This window comes from Choloepus didactylus, chromosome 24 (assembly GCF_015220235.1).
Source record: "Choloepus didactylus isolate mChoDid1 chromosome 24, mChoDid1.pri, whole genome shotgun sequence".
NCBI classification, from domain to species: domain Eukaryota; kingdom Metazoa; phylum Chordata; class Mammalia; order Pilosa; family Megalonychidae; genus Choloepus; species Choloepus didactylus.
In genome coordinates this window covers 21,574,817-21,590,676 of record NC_051330.1, presented here as the reverse complement: position 1 = coordinate 21,590,676, position 15,860 = coordinate 21,574,817, and the positions used below count along the sequence as shown (strand labels likewise).

General features: G+C 40.2%; 2 long non-coding RNA genes across 2 annotated transcripts; both read right to left on the bottom strand.

The window, feature by feature from the left end:
- Positions 1 to 3,304: 3,304 nt before the first annotated feature.
- LOC119520122 lies at positions 3,305 to 6,691 on the bottom strand. Its single transcript, XR_005214134.1, has 3 exons — positions 6,590 to 6,691; positions 5,508 to 5,639; positions 3,305 to 3,386 (listed from the first exon to the last, which is right to left on the bottom strand). It is a non-coding gene; the product is annotated as an uncharacterized LOC119520122 (long non-coding RNA).
- A 2,562-nt stretch (positions 6,692 to 9,253) lies between these two features.
- Positions 9,254 to 12,326, bottom strand: LOC119520121. The gene is made up of 3 exons (XR_005214133.1): positions 12,224 to 12,326; positions 9,942 to 10,067; positions 9,254 to 9,400 (listed from the first exon to the last, which is right to left on the bottom strand). It is a non-coding gene; the product is annotated as an uncharacterized LOC119520121 (long non-coding RNA).
- Between the last annotated feature and the right edge of the window lie 3,534 nt (positions 12,327 to 15,860).

The window sequence follows — 15,860 nt, the reverse complement described above, 5'->3', positions numbered from 1 at the left end:
AAAGAAGGTGGAGTACATTCCCAGGGAATTGGGGAGAGCCTGGGTGCCACCACAATGTTTTGAAGGGGTTGAGCATGTGCCCCAGAGATGGAAGGGAAATTCAGTTGCTGCCCCAATGTTTGAGGAGGGTGAGCCAAAAACATGGTCTCCCCAATGTGTGGATATGTTGGAGCACTCACCCCAGTGTTTGGAGATGAAAGGGCTGCCAAAAAGGCCCTTCAGAAGGGTTACACTCTCGCTCTCTCAAGCACCAATGATGCAACACCATTCTGTAAATGACTCTCAGACTTTGAAATCTAGTGGAGTTTGTCTATGGGTTTTAGGAACAGTTTTTGTCCTGTGAACCCTGTTTTCCTTACCATTTCTTGTTATGGCAATGGGAATGTTTATCCTATGAATGTCCTCCTTTGTATATTGGATGCACATAACTTGTTCTAAGTTCACAGATCCACAGCTAAAGGAGAATTATGCCTTAGGACTGACAATGCCTGTAATTGATTATGATGGGATCTTATACTTAACAATTGTTACCGAAATGATTCAAGTTTCTGTGATATTGTGGGATGAATGTATTTTGTATTTGGAAAGAGTATGTTTTATTGGAGTCCATGGGGTGGAATGTGCTGGTTTGTATGTCTCCCAGAAAAAGCCATATTCTCTGATGCAATCTTATGGGGCAGACATATTAGTGGGGATTAAGTTGGAACGTTTGGATTAGGTTGTTTGCATGGAAATGCACCCCACCCAACTGTAGGTGATAACTCTGATGAGATATTTCCATGGAGGCATGGCCCCAACCATTCAGGGTGGGCCTTGATCAGTGGAGCCATATAAATGAGCTGACAGGCAGAGGGAACTCAGTGCAGCTGTGAGTGATGTTTTGAAGAGGAGCTACAGCCAAGAGGGACACTTTGAAGAACATACGGGAACAGAGAGAGGAGCTTCAACTTACAGAGACATTTTGGAGATGGACTTTGAATGCAGACTTTTGCTCCAGAGAAGCTAAGAGAGGACAACACCCTAAGAACAACTGACAGTGATATTTTTGAGGAACTGCAGCCTAAAAAGGAATGGCTTGGGAGAAAGCCATTTTGAAACCAGAACTTTAGAGCAGATGCCAGCCACATACCTCCCCAGCTAACAGAGGTTGTCCAGACACCATTGACCATCCTCCAGTGAAGGTACCTGATTGCTGATGTGTTACCTTGAACACTTTATGGCCTTAAGACAGTAACTGTGTAACCAACAAACCTCTTTTATAGAAGCCAATCCATCTCTGTTGTTTTGCATTCTGTCAGCATTAACAAACTAGAACACCATCCCTGTCCCTAATTGTGCCTCCAACCCATTAAAACACACAAAATATCAGCCTCTCCACATGTCATGTGTTCCCTTCATCACAGGACCACCTTGACTGTCACTCAGCATTTAGGCCCAGAAGGAGAATTCTGGCAAGCATAAATAGAGCAAGAAATCTCACCACTAAGAAAGCCATGAGCCAATCCTCATGTCAGTTATAAACAGTGGACATGACAGACACATCAAAGTTGTACAAATTTCCCTGATTTAAAGTGGGTTCATTGACTTCACATGGGCATGCCTTATGGTAGGCTCTGCTATGTGAGCAGATGGGATGCTAAGCTGCATGTCTTAGATACAGTGGTAATTTCTGTGCCATTAAAAAAAAATGCAGGTCCAAGCTGGGCCAGGGCCACTTCACTAAACTTCTCCCTAAACCGCACCCAGTTGGAATTTGCTCTTGGGCATTCCTGTATCACATCCTCCAGGGAGAGTCAAACCCTCATCATCCATTAAGGCTGCAGATGATCCTCAGGGCTGCAGTATCATCCTCATAGACCTACAGCAAATGACACAGACCACAACACTTCCACTATCACCTGCACACTTGGGGAGTCCATTATATTTTCTGACCACAGGGCAACAATTGGGATAGAGCTCTGTTGAGTAACAACCTGATGCCTATTGCGAGGCAGGAGAGGGTCAGCATAACTTGCACATCTGCAGTCCAAGCAGCCCCCAGAATTCTAGGCTGCTTTGGAACCTGGGCTGTCTCTGTCTCCTCCAAGGTTTGGGCCCCAGTGAGATTTCTTCCATGAGGTTTCTTAACTTGGGATTTCCTGCTGTATATGAGGCACACTTGGTTACAGGGATTCCTATATGGAATAATGGGAAAGATTCAGAAACACTTGATGTGGTGTGTAGATGATTCTGCATGCAAGGCTCCTCGAAGAAGCCTCTACTTGAAAGTGGATATGAGGGATGTGAAGTCATGTAAACGGAACTAGATGAAAAGAGGGGAAAAAGGAAACCGAGGACTATGCAGACTTAAACTATACCCCAAGGAAGATACATGGGCTGTATGTAGATTACAGTTCGTAATACTAGAAATTTTAATCAAACACCTTGAAGATAACCTTTTAATGCAAACTTGTTCAATGCAGGAAGCAAAGCAGTTATTTCATGTTACTACATTTCCTGAGACTTTGCTTTACAATAAAGTGGTGATTTCTGATACTTCTGTGTTGTGCCTTATAGATAATATTTAAAATGAATTCAATACAATGAAAGAAACAAAATTAAACAACATTAAAAAAACCACCATGAGGGCACAATAATTTTTGGCCAATACAGCCTAAAATCCAAAAACTCAATTTCATCAGGAAGAACATCTGAAAAAAAAAAAACAAAAAAAAAAACAATTTGAGGAATATTCTTTAAAAGGATGCTTCAGCAGTTATCTAATATGTCCAGATGAATGAAATAATTTAGATATATTCAGGTGAAAGAGAGTAGATATATATGAAAAAGAAAGGTCATGTTTGCTATGAGACTGGATACTATTTTTGTTTTGTGCCTTTCAACATTTCTGTCATTATTATTACTATTAACAAATTGCTTGTTCGATGGGACATGATTAGGTAATTGTTGAGTTGGGGTCCAGGCCACAACATGAGATACTTTTACTACACCCAGGTTAATTTAATGATTATGGTAAAGTTCCTGTGAATACATAAGAGACTCTCTCTGTTCTTATGTGAAATAGTACAAGAATAATTAAAGAAACTGACATTTTTTAAAACATAAATTTAAAAATGTTAAAGAAAACCTTATTATAAAAGTAATATGAAACAATGTTAAATCAGTGATGAAAGAAATTAAATAAATTCACTTAACATGTGATGGTTTCCCTGCTCATGAAGGCACAGGGTCAGATCATGGTGAGATACATTGACCTGCTTTCATGCAATATGTGAATAATGGTCACAGTCAGTGCCACTTGGGCCTACTCTCTAAGGCTTCAGCACATTCATGAATGGAGGGTTCAAGGAAGTCTTCTTCCTTTGCTAATAAACTTGCTTTCAGATCTGGAAAAAAATATGCACCATATTATTGCTTAATCTCTCCAAATTCCAGTGTCATGTAAAAGGGGGACTTGGGGTGTACATTCTCAGTTACATGTGTATCATTCTAACTGACAGAGCCAGGGTATGTTGGCTCCCAAGACAGTGATATCCCTCAGGGCAATGATATTTCCTGAACCAAGAAACAAATAATATTCAGTGTACACCATCATGCCTGCCCTCTGAGAGTCTCCATCCCTCTCCCCAATCATGCCTCCCACCCACTCAACACAAAAAATATCAGCCTCTCCACATATCATGTGTTCTCTTCATCACAGGACCACCTTGACCTTCACTCAGCATTTAGGCCCAGAATAAGACTTCAGGCAAGCATAAATAGAAAAAGAAATACCACCACTAAGACAGCCATGAGCCAATCCTCATATCAGCTATTAACAGTGGACAGGGAAGACACATCAAAGTTGTCCAAATGTCCCTGACTTATAGTGCGTACATTGCCTTCACATGGACATGCCTCATGGTAGGCTCTGCTAAGTGTGCACCCAGGATGTTAAGCTGAATGTCTTAGATCCAGTGGTAATTTCCATGCCACTGTAAAAAAAGGCAGGCCCAAGCTTGGCAAGTGGCACTTCATTAAACTTCCACCTACCCCACTCCCAATTGGAATTTGCCCTTGGGCATTCCTGTATAGCATCCTCCAGGGAGAGTCAATCCCTCATCATCCATCTGGGCTGATGGTGATCCTCAGAGCTACAGAATCATCCTCATATACCTACAGAAAACTGCACAGGCCACAACACCTCCAACTTAACTGCACACTTGAGGAGCCCATTATATTTTTAGACCAGAGGGCAGCCATTGGGACAGAGCCCTGTTGCTTAGCAACCTGATGCCTATTGTGAGGCAGGAGAGTGTCAGCATCATTTGCACATGTGCATTCCAAGACCACACCAGAATTGTAGGCTGCTATAGATCCTGGGCTGACTCTGTCTCCTCCACAGGTTTGAGCACCAGTGAAATTTCTTCCCTGAGGTTGCTTATCTTGGGATTTCCTGCTGTATATTAGGTATACCTTGGTACAGGGATTCCTATTTGGAGTAATGGGAAAGATTCAGAAACACTTGGTGTGGAGTGTAGCTGATTCTGCACACAAGGCTCAGCAGAGAAGCCTCTATTTCAGAGTGAATATGAAGGATGTGAAGTCATGTAACTGGAAGTAGATGACAAGAGGGTGAAACAGGAAACCTAGGGCTGTTCAGTAATAAAAAATATGCCAAGAAAGTTACATGGACTGTATGAAGATTACTGTTTATAATATTAGAAATTTTAATCAAATGCCTTGAAGATTAATGCAAACTTGTGCTATGTGGGAAGCAAAGTAGTTATTTCAGGTTACTAGCTTTCCTGAGACATTGCTTTGTTTTATTATAAAGTGGTGATTTTTGATACATGTTTTGTAGTTTATAATTTTTAAAATGAATTCAATACAATGAAACAAAAATCACCATGAGGGCACAATAATTTTTTGCCAATACAGCCTAAAATTCATAAACTCAATTTCATCATGAAGAACCTCTGAAAAAAAACACAATTAGAGATTATTCCTTAAAAGGATGATTCAGCAGTTTTCTCATATGTCCAGATGAATGAAATAATTGAGATATATACAGGTGACAGAGAATAAATATACCTGAAAAAGAAATGCCATGTTTGGTATGAGACTGGACACTATTTTTGTTTTGTGCCTTTCTACATTACTATTATTATTATTACTATTAACATTTTGCTTGTTTAATAGGACATGATTGGGTAATTTTTGAGGTGCAGTCCAGGCCCCTGGATGAGATATTTTCACCACACCCAGCTTAATTTAATCATTGTGGTAATGTTTCTGTGAATACTTAAAAGACTGTCTCTGTTCTTAAGTGAAATACTACAAGAATAATTACAGAAATTGACATTTTTTAAAACATAATTTAAAAAAGTTAAGGAAAACCTTATTATACACTGAATATGAAACAATGTTAAATCAGTGATAAATGAAATTTTAAAAAGACACTTCACATGTGATGGTTTCCCTCCTCATGAAGGCACAGGTTCAGATCAGGGTGAGATTACACTGACCTGCTTTCATAGCATATGAGAAGAATGATCACAATCAGAGCCACTTGGGCCTAATCTCTTGGGCTTCAGCATACTCAGGAATGGAGGGTTTGGGGTAGTCTTCTTCCTTTGCCAATAATCTTGCCTTCAGATCTGGAATAAAATATGTGCCACATTTGTGGTTAATCTCTCCAAATTCCAGCACCATTTAAAAGTGGAACTTGGGGTGTGCATTCTCAGTTACATGTGTATCATTCTAACTGACAGAGCCAGGGTATGTTGGCTCCCATGAAAGGGATATCCCTCAGGGCAATGATAATTCCTGAACCAAGGAACAAATAATATTCAGTGTACACCATCAAGCCTGCCCTCTGGGAGTCTCCATCCCTCTCCCCAATCATGCCTCCCACCCACTCAACACAAACAATATTGGCCTCTCCACATATCATGTGTTCTTTTCATCACAGGACCACCTTGACCTTCACTCAGCATTTAGGCCCAGAATGAGACTTCAGGCAAGCATAAATAGAGAAAGAAATACCACCACTAAGACAGCCATAAGCCAATCCTCATATCAGCTGTTAACAGTGGACAGGGAAGACACATCAAAGTTGTCCAAATGTCCCTGACTTATAGTGGGTTCATTGCCTTCACATGGGCATGCCTCATGGTAGGCTCTGCTAAGTGTGCACCCAAGATGTTAAGCTGAATGTCTTAGATCCAGTGGTAATTTCTGTGCCATTGAAAAAAAAAGGCAGGCCCAAGCTTAGCAAGTGGCACTTCATTAAACTACTGCCTAACCCACACCCAATTGGAATTTGCCCTTGGGCATTTCTGTATACCATCTTCCAGGGAGATTCAATCCCTCATTGTCCATCTGGGCTGCTGGTGATCCTCAGAGCTACAGAAATATTCTTATAGACCTACAAAAAACTGCACAAGTGACAACACCACCACTGTCACATGCAAACATGGAAAGCCCATTAAATTTTCATACCACAGGGCAGCCATTGGGATACAGCCCTGCTCCTTACCAACCTGATGCCTATTGTGAGGCAGGAGAGGGTCAGCATAATTTGCACATGCACATTCCAAGCACCCACCAGAATTCTAGGCCGCTTTGTAATCTGGGCTGACTGTGTCTCCTCCACAGGTTCAAGCCCCAGTGTGATTTCTTCCCTGAGGTTTCTTAACTTGGGGTTTCCTTCTGTACATTAGGCACTCCTGGGTACACTGATTCCTATTTGGAGTAATATGAGAGATTCAGGAACACTTGGTGTGGTTTATAGCTAATACTGCACACAATGCTCAGCAGAGAAGCCTCTATTCGAAAGTGGATATGAGGGATGTGAAGTATTGTAACTGGAACTAGATGACAAGATGGGGAAACAGGAAACCTAGGACTGTGATGCAATAAACAATACCTCAAGGAAGATACATGGACTGTATGAAGAGTACTCTGTATAATATAAGAAATCTTTAATCAAATGTCTTGAAGATAACCCATTAAAGCAAACTTGTGCAATGCAAGAAGTGGAGTTATTTCAAGTAACTACCTTTCCTGAGACTTTGTCTGTTTTATTATAAAGTGGTGATATTTGATACTTGTGTGTTGCTGTAGCTTATGGATAATGTTAAAATAAATTCAATACAATGAAAGAAACAAAAATTAAACTTATTTAAAAAAATCACCATGATGGCACAATAAATTTCTTCCAATACAGCCAAAAATTCATAAACTCAATTTCATCAGGGAAAAACTCTGAAAAAAAACACAGTATGAGGAATACTGTGCAAAAGGATGGTTCAGCAGTTTTCTAATGTGTCCAGATGAAGGAAATAATTGAGATATATTCAGATGAAAGAGAATAAATATACCTGAAAAGTTTTGCCATGTTTGATATGAGACTGGACACTATTTTTACTTTGTACCTTTCTACATTTCTACAATTATTATTACTATTAACATTTTGCTTGTTTGATAGGATATGACTTGGTAATGGTTGAGGTGGGGACAAAGTCCCTAGATGGGATATTTTTTCTACAACCAGGTTAATTTAAATACTTTGGTAATGTTCCTGTGAATACAAAAAGGACTGTCTCTGTTCTTATGTGAAATACTACAAGAATCATTAAAGAAACTGACATTTTTTAAAACATAAATTTAAAATTCTTAAAGAAAATATTATACAGGGAATATGAAACAGCATTAAATCAGTGATAAAAGAAATTAAATAAAGACACTTCATGTGTGTTGGTTTCCCTCCTCATGAAGGTGCAGGGTTAGATCAAAGTGGAATTACGCTGACATGATTTCATGGGATGTGGGAATAATGGTCACAGTTAGTACCATTTGGGCCTACTCCATTGGGCTTCATCAAATTTGGGAATGGAGAGGTCAGGGAAGTCTTCTTCCTTTGCTAATAAACTTGCTTTCAGATGTGGAACAAAATATGTTCCACATTTTTGTTTAATCTCTCCCAAGTGCAACACCATGTAAAAGGGGGACTTGGGGAGGGCATTCACAGTTACATGTGGATCATTCTAACTGACAGAGCCTGGGTATGTTGGCTCCCAGGACAGGGATATCCCTCAGGGCAATTATAATCCCTGGACCAAGGAACAAACAGTATTCAGTGTACATCATCATGCCTGCCCTCTGGGAGTCTCCATCCCTGTCCCCAATCATGCCTCCAACACACTCAACACAAAAAATGTAAGCCTCTCAACCTATCATGTGTTCACTTCATCACAGGACCACCTTCACTGTCACTCAGCATTTAGGCCCAGAATGAGACTTCTGGCAAGCATAAATAGAGCAAGAATTCCCATCACTAAGACAGCCATGAGCCAATCCTCATGTCAGGTATAAACAGTGGACAGGGAAGACACATCAAAGTTGTCCAAATTTCCCTGACTTAAAGTGGGTTCATTGACTGCACATGGCATGTCTCATGGTAGGTGCTGCTAAGTGAGCACTCCTGATTCTAAGCTGCATGTCTTAGAACCAGCAGTAATTTCTGTGCCATTGGAAAAAAAAGGCAATCCAAAGTTTGGCCAGCAGCAGTTCATTAATCTTATTACCCCACCCACAATTGGAATTTGCCCTTGGGCATTCCTGTATAGCATCTTCCAGGGCAAGTCAAACCCTCAGCATCCATCAGGGCTGCAGGTGATCCACAGGACTGCAGAATCATCCTCATATACCTACAACAGACTTCACAGGCCAAAACACCTCCACCATCACCTGCACACTTGTGGAGCCCATTATATTTTCAGACCACAGGGCAGCCATTGGGATAGAGCCTTGTTGCTTAGCCATTCTAAGCACCAGTCAGAATTCTAGGCTGCTTTGGAACTTGGGATTTCTCTGTCTACTCCACAGTTTTGAGCCCCAGTGATATTTTTTCCCTTAGGTTTCTTAACTTGGGATTTCCTATGGTATATTAGGCAATCCAAGTACAGGGAATCCTATTTGGAATAATGGGAAAAATTCAGAAACACATGTAACTGGAACTAGATGGCAAGAGGGAGAACAGGAAACCTAGGACTGTGCAGCAATAAAAAATACTCCAAGAAAGATACATGGGCTGTATGAAGATTTCTGTTTATAATATTAGAAATTTTAATCAAGTGCCTTGCAGATAACCCATTAATGCAAATTTGTGCAATGAAGGAAGCATATGAATTATTTCAGGTTACTTGCTTTCCTGAATCTTTGCTTTGCTTTATTTTAAAGTGGTGTGTTTTTATACCTGTGTGTTGTTGTAACTTATAGTTGGTGTTTAAAATGAACTCAGTACAATGAAAGAAATGAAAATTAAACTTACTGTTAAAAAAATCACCATGAGGGTGCAATAATTTTCTGCCAATATACCCTAAATTCCTAAAATAAATTTCATCAGGAAGAACATCTGAAAAAAAACACAATTTGAAGAATATTCTTTAAAATGATGGTTCAGCAGTTTTCTAGTATGTCCAGAGGGAGGAAATAATTGTGATATATCCAGATGAAAGAGATTAAATATACCAGTAAAAGAAATGCCATGATTGATATGAGACTGGACACTATTTTTGTTTTTTGCCTTTCTACTTTTCTATCATTATTATTAATGTTAACATTTTGCTTGGTTGATAGGGCATGATTGGGTAAATGTTGAGGTGGGGACCAGGACCTAGATGAAATAATTTTCAACTAGTTTAATTTAATGGTTGTGCTAATGTTCCTGTAAATACGTAACAGACTGTCTCTGTTCTTATGTGAAATATACAAGAATAATTAAAGAAAATGGCATTTTTTAAAACATAAATTTAAAATTGTTAAAGAAAACTTACTATACAAGTAATATGAAATGTTAAATTGGTGATAAAAGAAATTAAATAAAGACAATTCACATGTGTTGGTTTCAAAACTTATGAAGACAGATGATCAGATCAGGGTGAGATTACACTGACCTGCTTTCATGGGATATGAGAAGAATTGTCATAGTGCAACTTGGGGCAACTCCTTGGGCTTCAGCAAATTCAGGAGAGGAGAGGTTGAGAAGTCTTCTTCCTTTGCTAATAAACTTGCTTTCATATCTGGAACAAAATATGTGCCACATTTGTGGTTAGTCTCTCACAAGTCCAGCACTATGTGAAAGGGTGACTGGGGGTGGGCATTCAGTTACATGTGTATCATTCTAACTGACCCATTCTGGGTATGTTGGCTCCCAGGGCAGGGATATCCCTCAGGGCAAAGATAATTCCTGGACCAAGGATCAAACATTATTAAGTGTACACAATCATGTCTTTCTACTGGGAGTTTCCATCCCTGTCCCCAATCATGCCTCCAATCTACTCAACACAATAAATATCAGCCTCTCTACATATCATGTTTTCTCTTCATCACAGGACCACCTTGACTGTCACTCAACATTTAGACCCAGAATGAGCCTTCTGGCAATTATAAATACAACAGGAAACCCCACCACTAAGACAGCCATGAGCCAATTATCATGTCAGCTATAAACAGTGGACAGGCAGACACACCAAAATTGTGCATATTTTCCTGACTTAAAGTGGATTCATTGACTGCACATGGGCATGCCTCAAGATAGGCTCTGCTAAGTGAGAACCCAGTATGCTAATCTGCATGTCTTAGATCCAGCAGTATTTTCTGTGCCATTGGAAAAAAACACAGGCCCAAGCTTGGCCAGGGGAACTTCATTAAACTTTGGCCTACCCCACACCCAATTGGAATTTGCCCTTGGGCATTCCTGTATAGCATCCTCCAGGGAGAGTCAAACCCTAATGATCCATCATGGCTGCAGGTGATCCTTGGGGCTGCCTAATCATCCTCATATACCTACAACAAATTACACAGGCCACAACACCTCCACCATCACCTGCACTCTTATGGATCTCATTATGTATTCAGACCACAGGGAAGCCCTTGGGATAGAGCCCTGTTGCTTAGCAACCTGATACATATTGTGAGGCCAGAGAGGCTAAGCATCATTGTGCATGCACATACCAAGCACCCACCAGAATTCTAGGCTGCTTTGGAAGCTGGGCTGACTCTGTCTCCTCCACAGGTCCTAGCCCCAGTGATATTTCTCCCCTGAGGTTTCTTAATTTGGGATTCCCTGCTGTATATTAGGCACCCCTGGTACAGGCATTCCTATTTGGAGTAATGGGAAAGATTCAGAATCACTTGGTGTTCTGGGTAGCTGATTCTGCACCAAGGCTTTGCAGAGAAGCCTCTACTTGAAAGTTGATATGAGGGATGTGAAGTCATGTAACTGGAACTACATGACAAGTGGGGGAAAATGGAACCTAGGACTGTGCAGCAATAAATAATAACCCAAGGAAGATACATGGACTGTATGAAGAGTATAATTTATAATATTAGAATTCTTTAATCAAATGCCTTGAAGATAACCCATTAATGCAAATTTGTGCAATGCAGGAATCAAAGTAGTTTTTTCAGATAGTTGCTTTCCTGAAACTTTGCTTTGCTTTATTATAAAGTGCTGAGTTTTGGTAAATGTGTGTTGTTGTAGCTTATAGATAAAGTTTAAAATGAATTCAATACTATGAAAAAACAAAAATTAAACTTCCCATTAAAAAAAATTCACCATGAAGGCACAATAATTTTCTTCCATTACAGCCTAAAATTCATAAATTCATTTCAACAGGAAGAACCTATGAAAAACAATACAATTTGAGGAATACTCTTTAGTAGTTGGTTCAGCAGTTTTCTGATACGTCCAGATGAAGGAAATAATTGAAATATATTCAGATGAAAGAGAATAAATATACCTGAAAAAGAAATGCCATGTTTCATAGGAGACTGGACACTATTTTTGTTTCGCGCCTTTCTACATTTCTATCATTATTATTACTGTTAACATTTTGCTTGGTCTATAGGACATGATTGGGTAATCGTTGAGGTGGGGACTAGGCCCCTAGATGAGATAATTTTATTACAACCAGGTTAATGTAATGATTGTGGTAATGTTACTGTGAATACATAAGAGACTGTCTCTGTTCTTAAGTGAAATACTACAAGAAGAATTAAAGAAAATAACATATTATAAAACATTAATTTAAAATTGTTAAGAAAACTTTTCTATACATGGAATATGAAATAATGTTAAATGGATGATAAAAGAAATTAAATAAAGACACTTCAAATCTGTTGGTTTCCCAACTCATGAAGGCACAGGGTCAGATCAGGGTGAGATTACACTGACCTGCTTCCATGAGATGAGAATAATGTTCATAGTCAGTGCCAGTTGGGCCTGCTCTCTTGAGCTTTAGCAAATTCCAGAATGGAGAGTTCAGGGAAGTCTTCTTCCTTTGCTAATAAAATTTCTTTCATGTCTGGAATAAAATATGTGCCACATTTGTGGTTAATCTCTCCCAAGTCCAATACCACGTAAAAGAGGGACATGGGGTGGGCACTCAGAGTTACATGTGTATCTAACTGACAGAACCAGGGTGTGTTGGCTCCCAGGACAGGGATATCCCTCAGGGCAATTATAATCCCTGGACCAAGGAACAAACAGTATTCAGTGTACATCATCATGCCTGCCCTCTGCGAGTCTCCAACCCTGTCCCCAACCATGCCTCCAACCCACTCAACACAAAAAATGTAAGCCTCTCAACCTATCATGTGTTCACTTCATCACAGGACCACCTTCACTGTCACTCAGTATTTAGGCCCAGAATGAGACTTCTGGCAAGCATAAATGGAGCAAGAATTCCCATCACTAAGACAGCCATGAGCCAATCCTCATGTCAGGTATAAACAGTGGACAGGGAAGACACATCAAAGTTGTCCAAATTTCTCTGACTTAAAGTGGGTTCATTGACTGCACATGGTCATGCCTCATGGTAGGCTCTGCTAAGTGAGCACCCTCAATGCTAAAGTTCATGTCTTAGATCCAGTGGTAACTTCTCTGCCATTGAAAAAAAGGCAGGACCAAGCTTGGACAGGGGCATTTCATAAACCTTCCACCTACCACACACCCAATTGGAAATTGCCCTTGGGTATTCCTATAGAGCATCCTTAAGGGAGAGTCAAACTCACCATCCATCAGGGCTGCAGGTGATCCTTTGGGCTGCAGAAACATCCTTATATACTTACAACAAACTGCACAGGCCACAGCAGCTCCACCATCACCTGCACACTTGGGGAGCCCAATATATTTTCAGACCACAGGGGAGCCATTGGGATAGAGCCCTGTTGCTTAGCAACCTGGTGCCTATTGTGAGGCTGAAGAGGGTCCGTGTCATATGTGCATGCAAATTCCAAGCACCTGCCAGAATTCTAGGCTGCTTTGGAACCTGGGCTAACTCTTTCTCCTCCACAGGTTTGAGCCACAGTGAATTTCTTCCCTGAGGTTTCCTAACTGGGGATTTCCTGCTGTATATTAGGCACACCTGGGTACAGGGATTCCTATTTGAAGTAATGGGAAAGATTCGGAAACACTTGGTGTGGCATGTAGCTGATTCTGCACACAATGCTCAGCAGAGAAGCCTGTATTTGAAAGTGGATAGGAGGGATGTGAGTTCATGTAACTGGAACTAGATGACAACAGGGGAAGAAAGGAACCTAGGAATGTGCAACAATAAACAATACCCCAAGGAAGATACATGGACTGTATGAAGAGTACTCTTTATAATATTAGAAATTTAATCAAATTACTTGAAGATAACCCATTAATGCAAACTTGGGCAATATGGGAAGCAAAGAAGTTATTTCAGGTTACTAGCTTTCCTGAGACTTTGCTTTGCTTTATTATAAAGCGGTGATTTTGAAACTTGTGTATTTTTGTAGCTTATAGATAATGTTTAAAATAATTTCAAAACAATGAAAGAAAGAAATATACTTATTTTAAGAAAAACACCATAAGTGCACAATTATTTTCTGCCAATACAGCCTAAAATTCATAAACTCAATTTCAACAGGAAGAGCCTCTGAAAAAAACACAATTTGAGGAATATTATTTAAGAGGATTGTTCAGCAGTTTTCTAATATTTCCAGATAAAGGAAATAATTGAGATAAATTCAGAAGAAAGAGAATAAATATACCTGAAAAAGAAATGCCATGTTTGATATGAGACTGGACACTATTTTTGTTTTGTGCCTTTCTACATTTCTATCATTCTTACTATTAACATTTTGCTTGTTCAATAGGACACGATTGGGTAATTGTTGAGGTGGGATCCAGACACCTAGAAGAGATATTTTTCTACAACCATTTTAATTTAATGATTGTGGTAATGTTCCTGTGAATACATAAGAGACTGTCTCTGTTCTTAAGTGAAAGACTACAAGAATAATTAAACAAACTGATATTTTTTAAAACAAATTTAAAATTGTTAAAGAACACCTTATTACACAAGGAATATGAGACAATGTTAAATTTGTGATAAAAGGAATTAAATAAAGACACTTCACAAGTGTTGGTTTCCCTCCTCATGAATGCAGAGGGTCAAATCAGGGTGAGACTACACTGACCTGCTTTCATGGGATATGAGAAGAATGGTCACAGTCAGTGCCATTGGGCATACTCCCTTGGGCTTCAGCACATTTGGCAATGGAGGGGTCAATGATGTCTTCTTCCTTTGCTAATAAACTTGCTTTCAGATCTGGAACAAAATATGTTCCACATTTGTGGTTAATCTCTCCCAAGTCCAGCACCACGTAAATGAGGGACATGGGGTGGGCATTCACAGTTACATGTGTATCATTCTAACTGACAGAGACATGGTACATTGTCTCCCAGGACAGGGATATCTCTCAGGGCAATAATTCCTGGACCAAAGAACAAACAATATTCAGTATAAACCATCATGCCTGCCTTCTGGGAGTCTCCATCCCAGTCCCCATTCATGCCTCCAACCCACTCAACACAAAATATATCAACCTCTCCACATATCATGTGTTCTTTTCATCACAGGACCACCTTGACTGTCACTCAGCATTTTGACCCAGAATGAGACTTCTGGAAAGCATAAATAGAGCAAGAAATCCCACCATTAAGACAGCCAAGAGCCAACCTCATGTCAGCTATAAACAGTGGACAGGGCAGACATATCAAATTTGTCCAATTTTCCCTGATTTAAAGTGGATTCATTGACTGCACATGGGCATGCCTTGTGGTAGGCTCTGCTAAGTGAGCTTCCCGGATGCTAAGCTGCATATCTTAGATCCAGCGGTAATTTCTGTGCCATTGGAAAAAAAACGGGAGACCCAAGCTTGGCCAGGGGCACTTCATTAAACTTCTGCCTACCCCACATCCAATTGGAATTTGCCCTTGGGCATTCCTGTATAGCATCCTCCAGGGAGAGTCAAACCTCACCATCCATCAGGGCTGCAGGTGATGCTCGGGGCTTCAGCGTCATCCTCATATACCTAAAACAAACTGCCCAGGCCACAACACCTCCACCATCACCTGCACAATTTGTAAGCTCCTTATATTTTCAGACTACAGGGCAGCCATTGGGATAGAGCCCTGTTGCTTATGAACCTGATGCCTATTGTGAGGGAGAAAAGGGTCACGGTCATTTGTGCATGTGCATTTCATGCACCCACCAGAATTCTAGGTCGCTTCTGAACCTGGGCTCTCTCTGTCTCCTCCACAGGTTTGAGCCCCTGTGAGATTTCTTCCCTGATGTTTCTTAACTTGGGATTTCCTGCTGTATATTAGGCACATTTGGGTAGAGGGACTCCTATTCGGAGTAATGGGAAAGATTCAGAAACACTTGGTGTTGGTGTAGATGATTCTGCACACAAGGCTCAGCAGAGAAACCTCTATTTGAAAGTGGATCCGAGGGATGTGAAGTCATGTAACTGGAGCTAGACGACAAGAGGGGGAAACA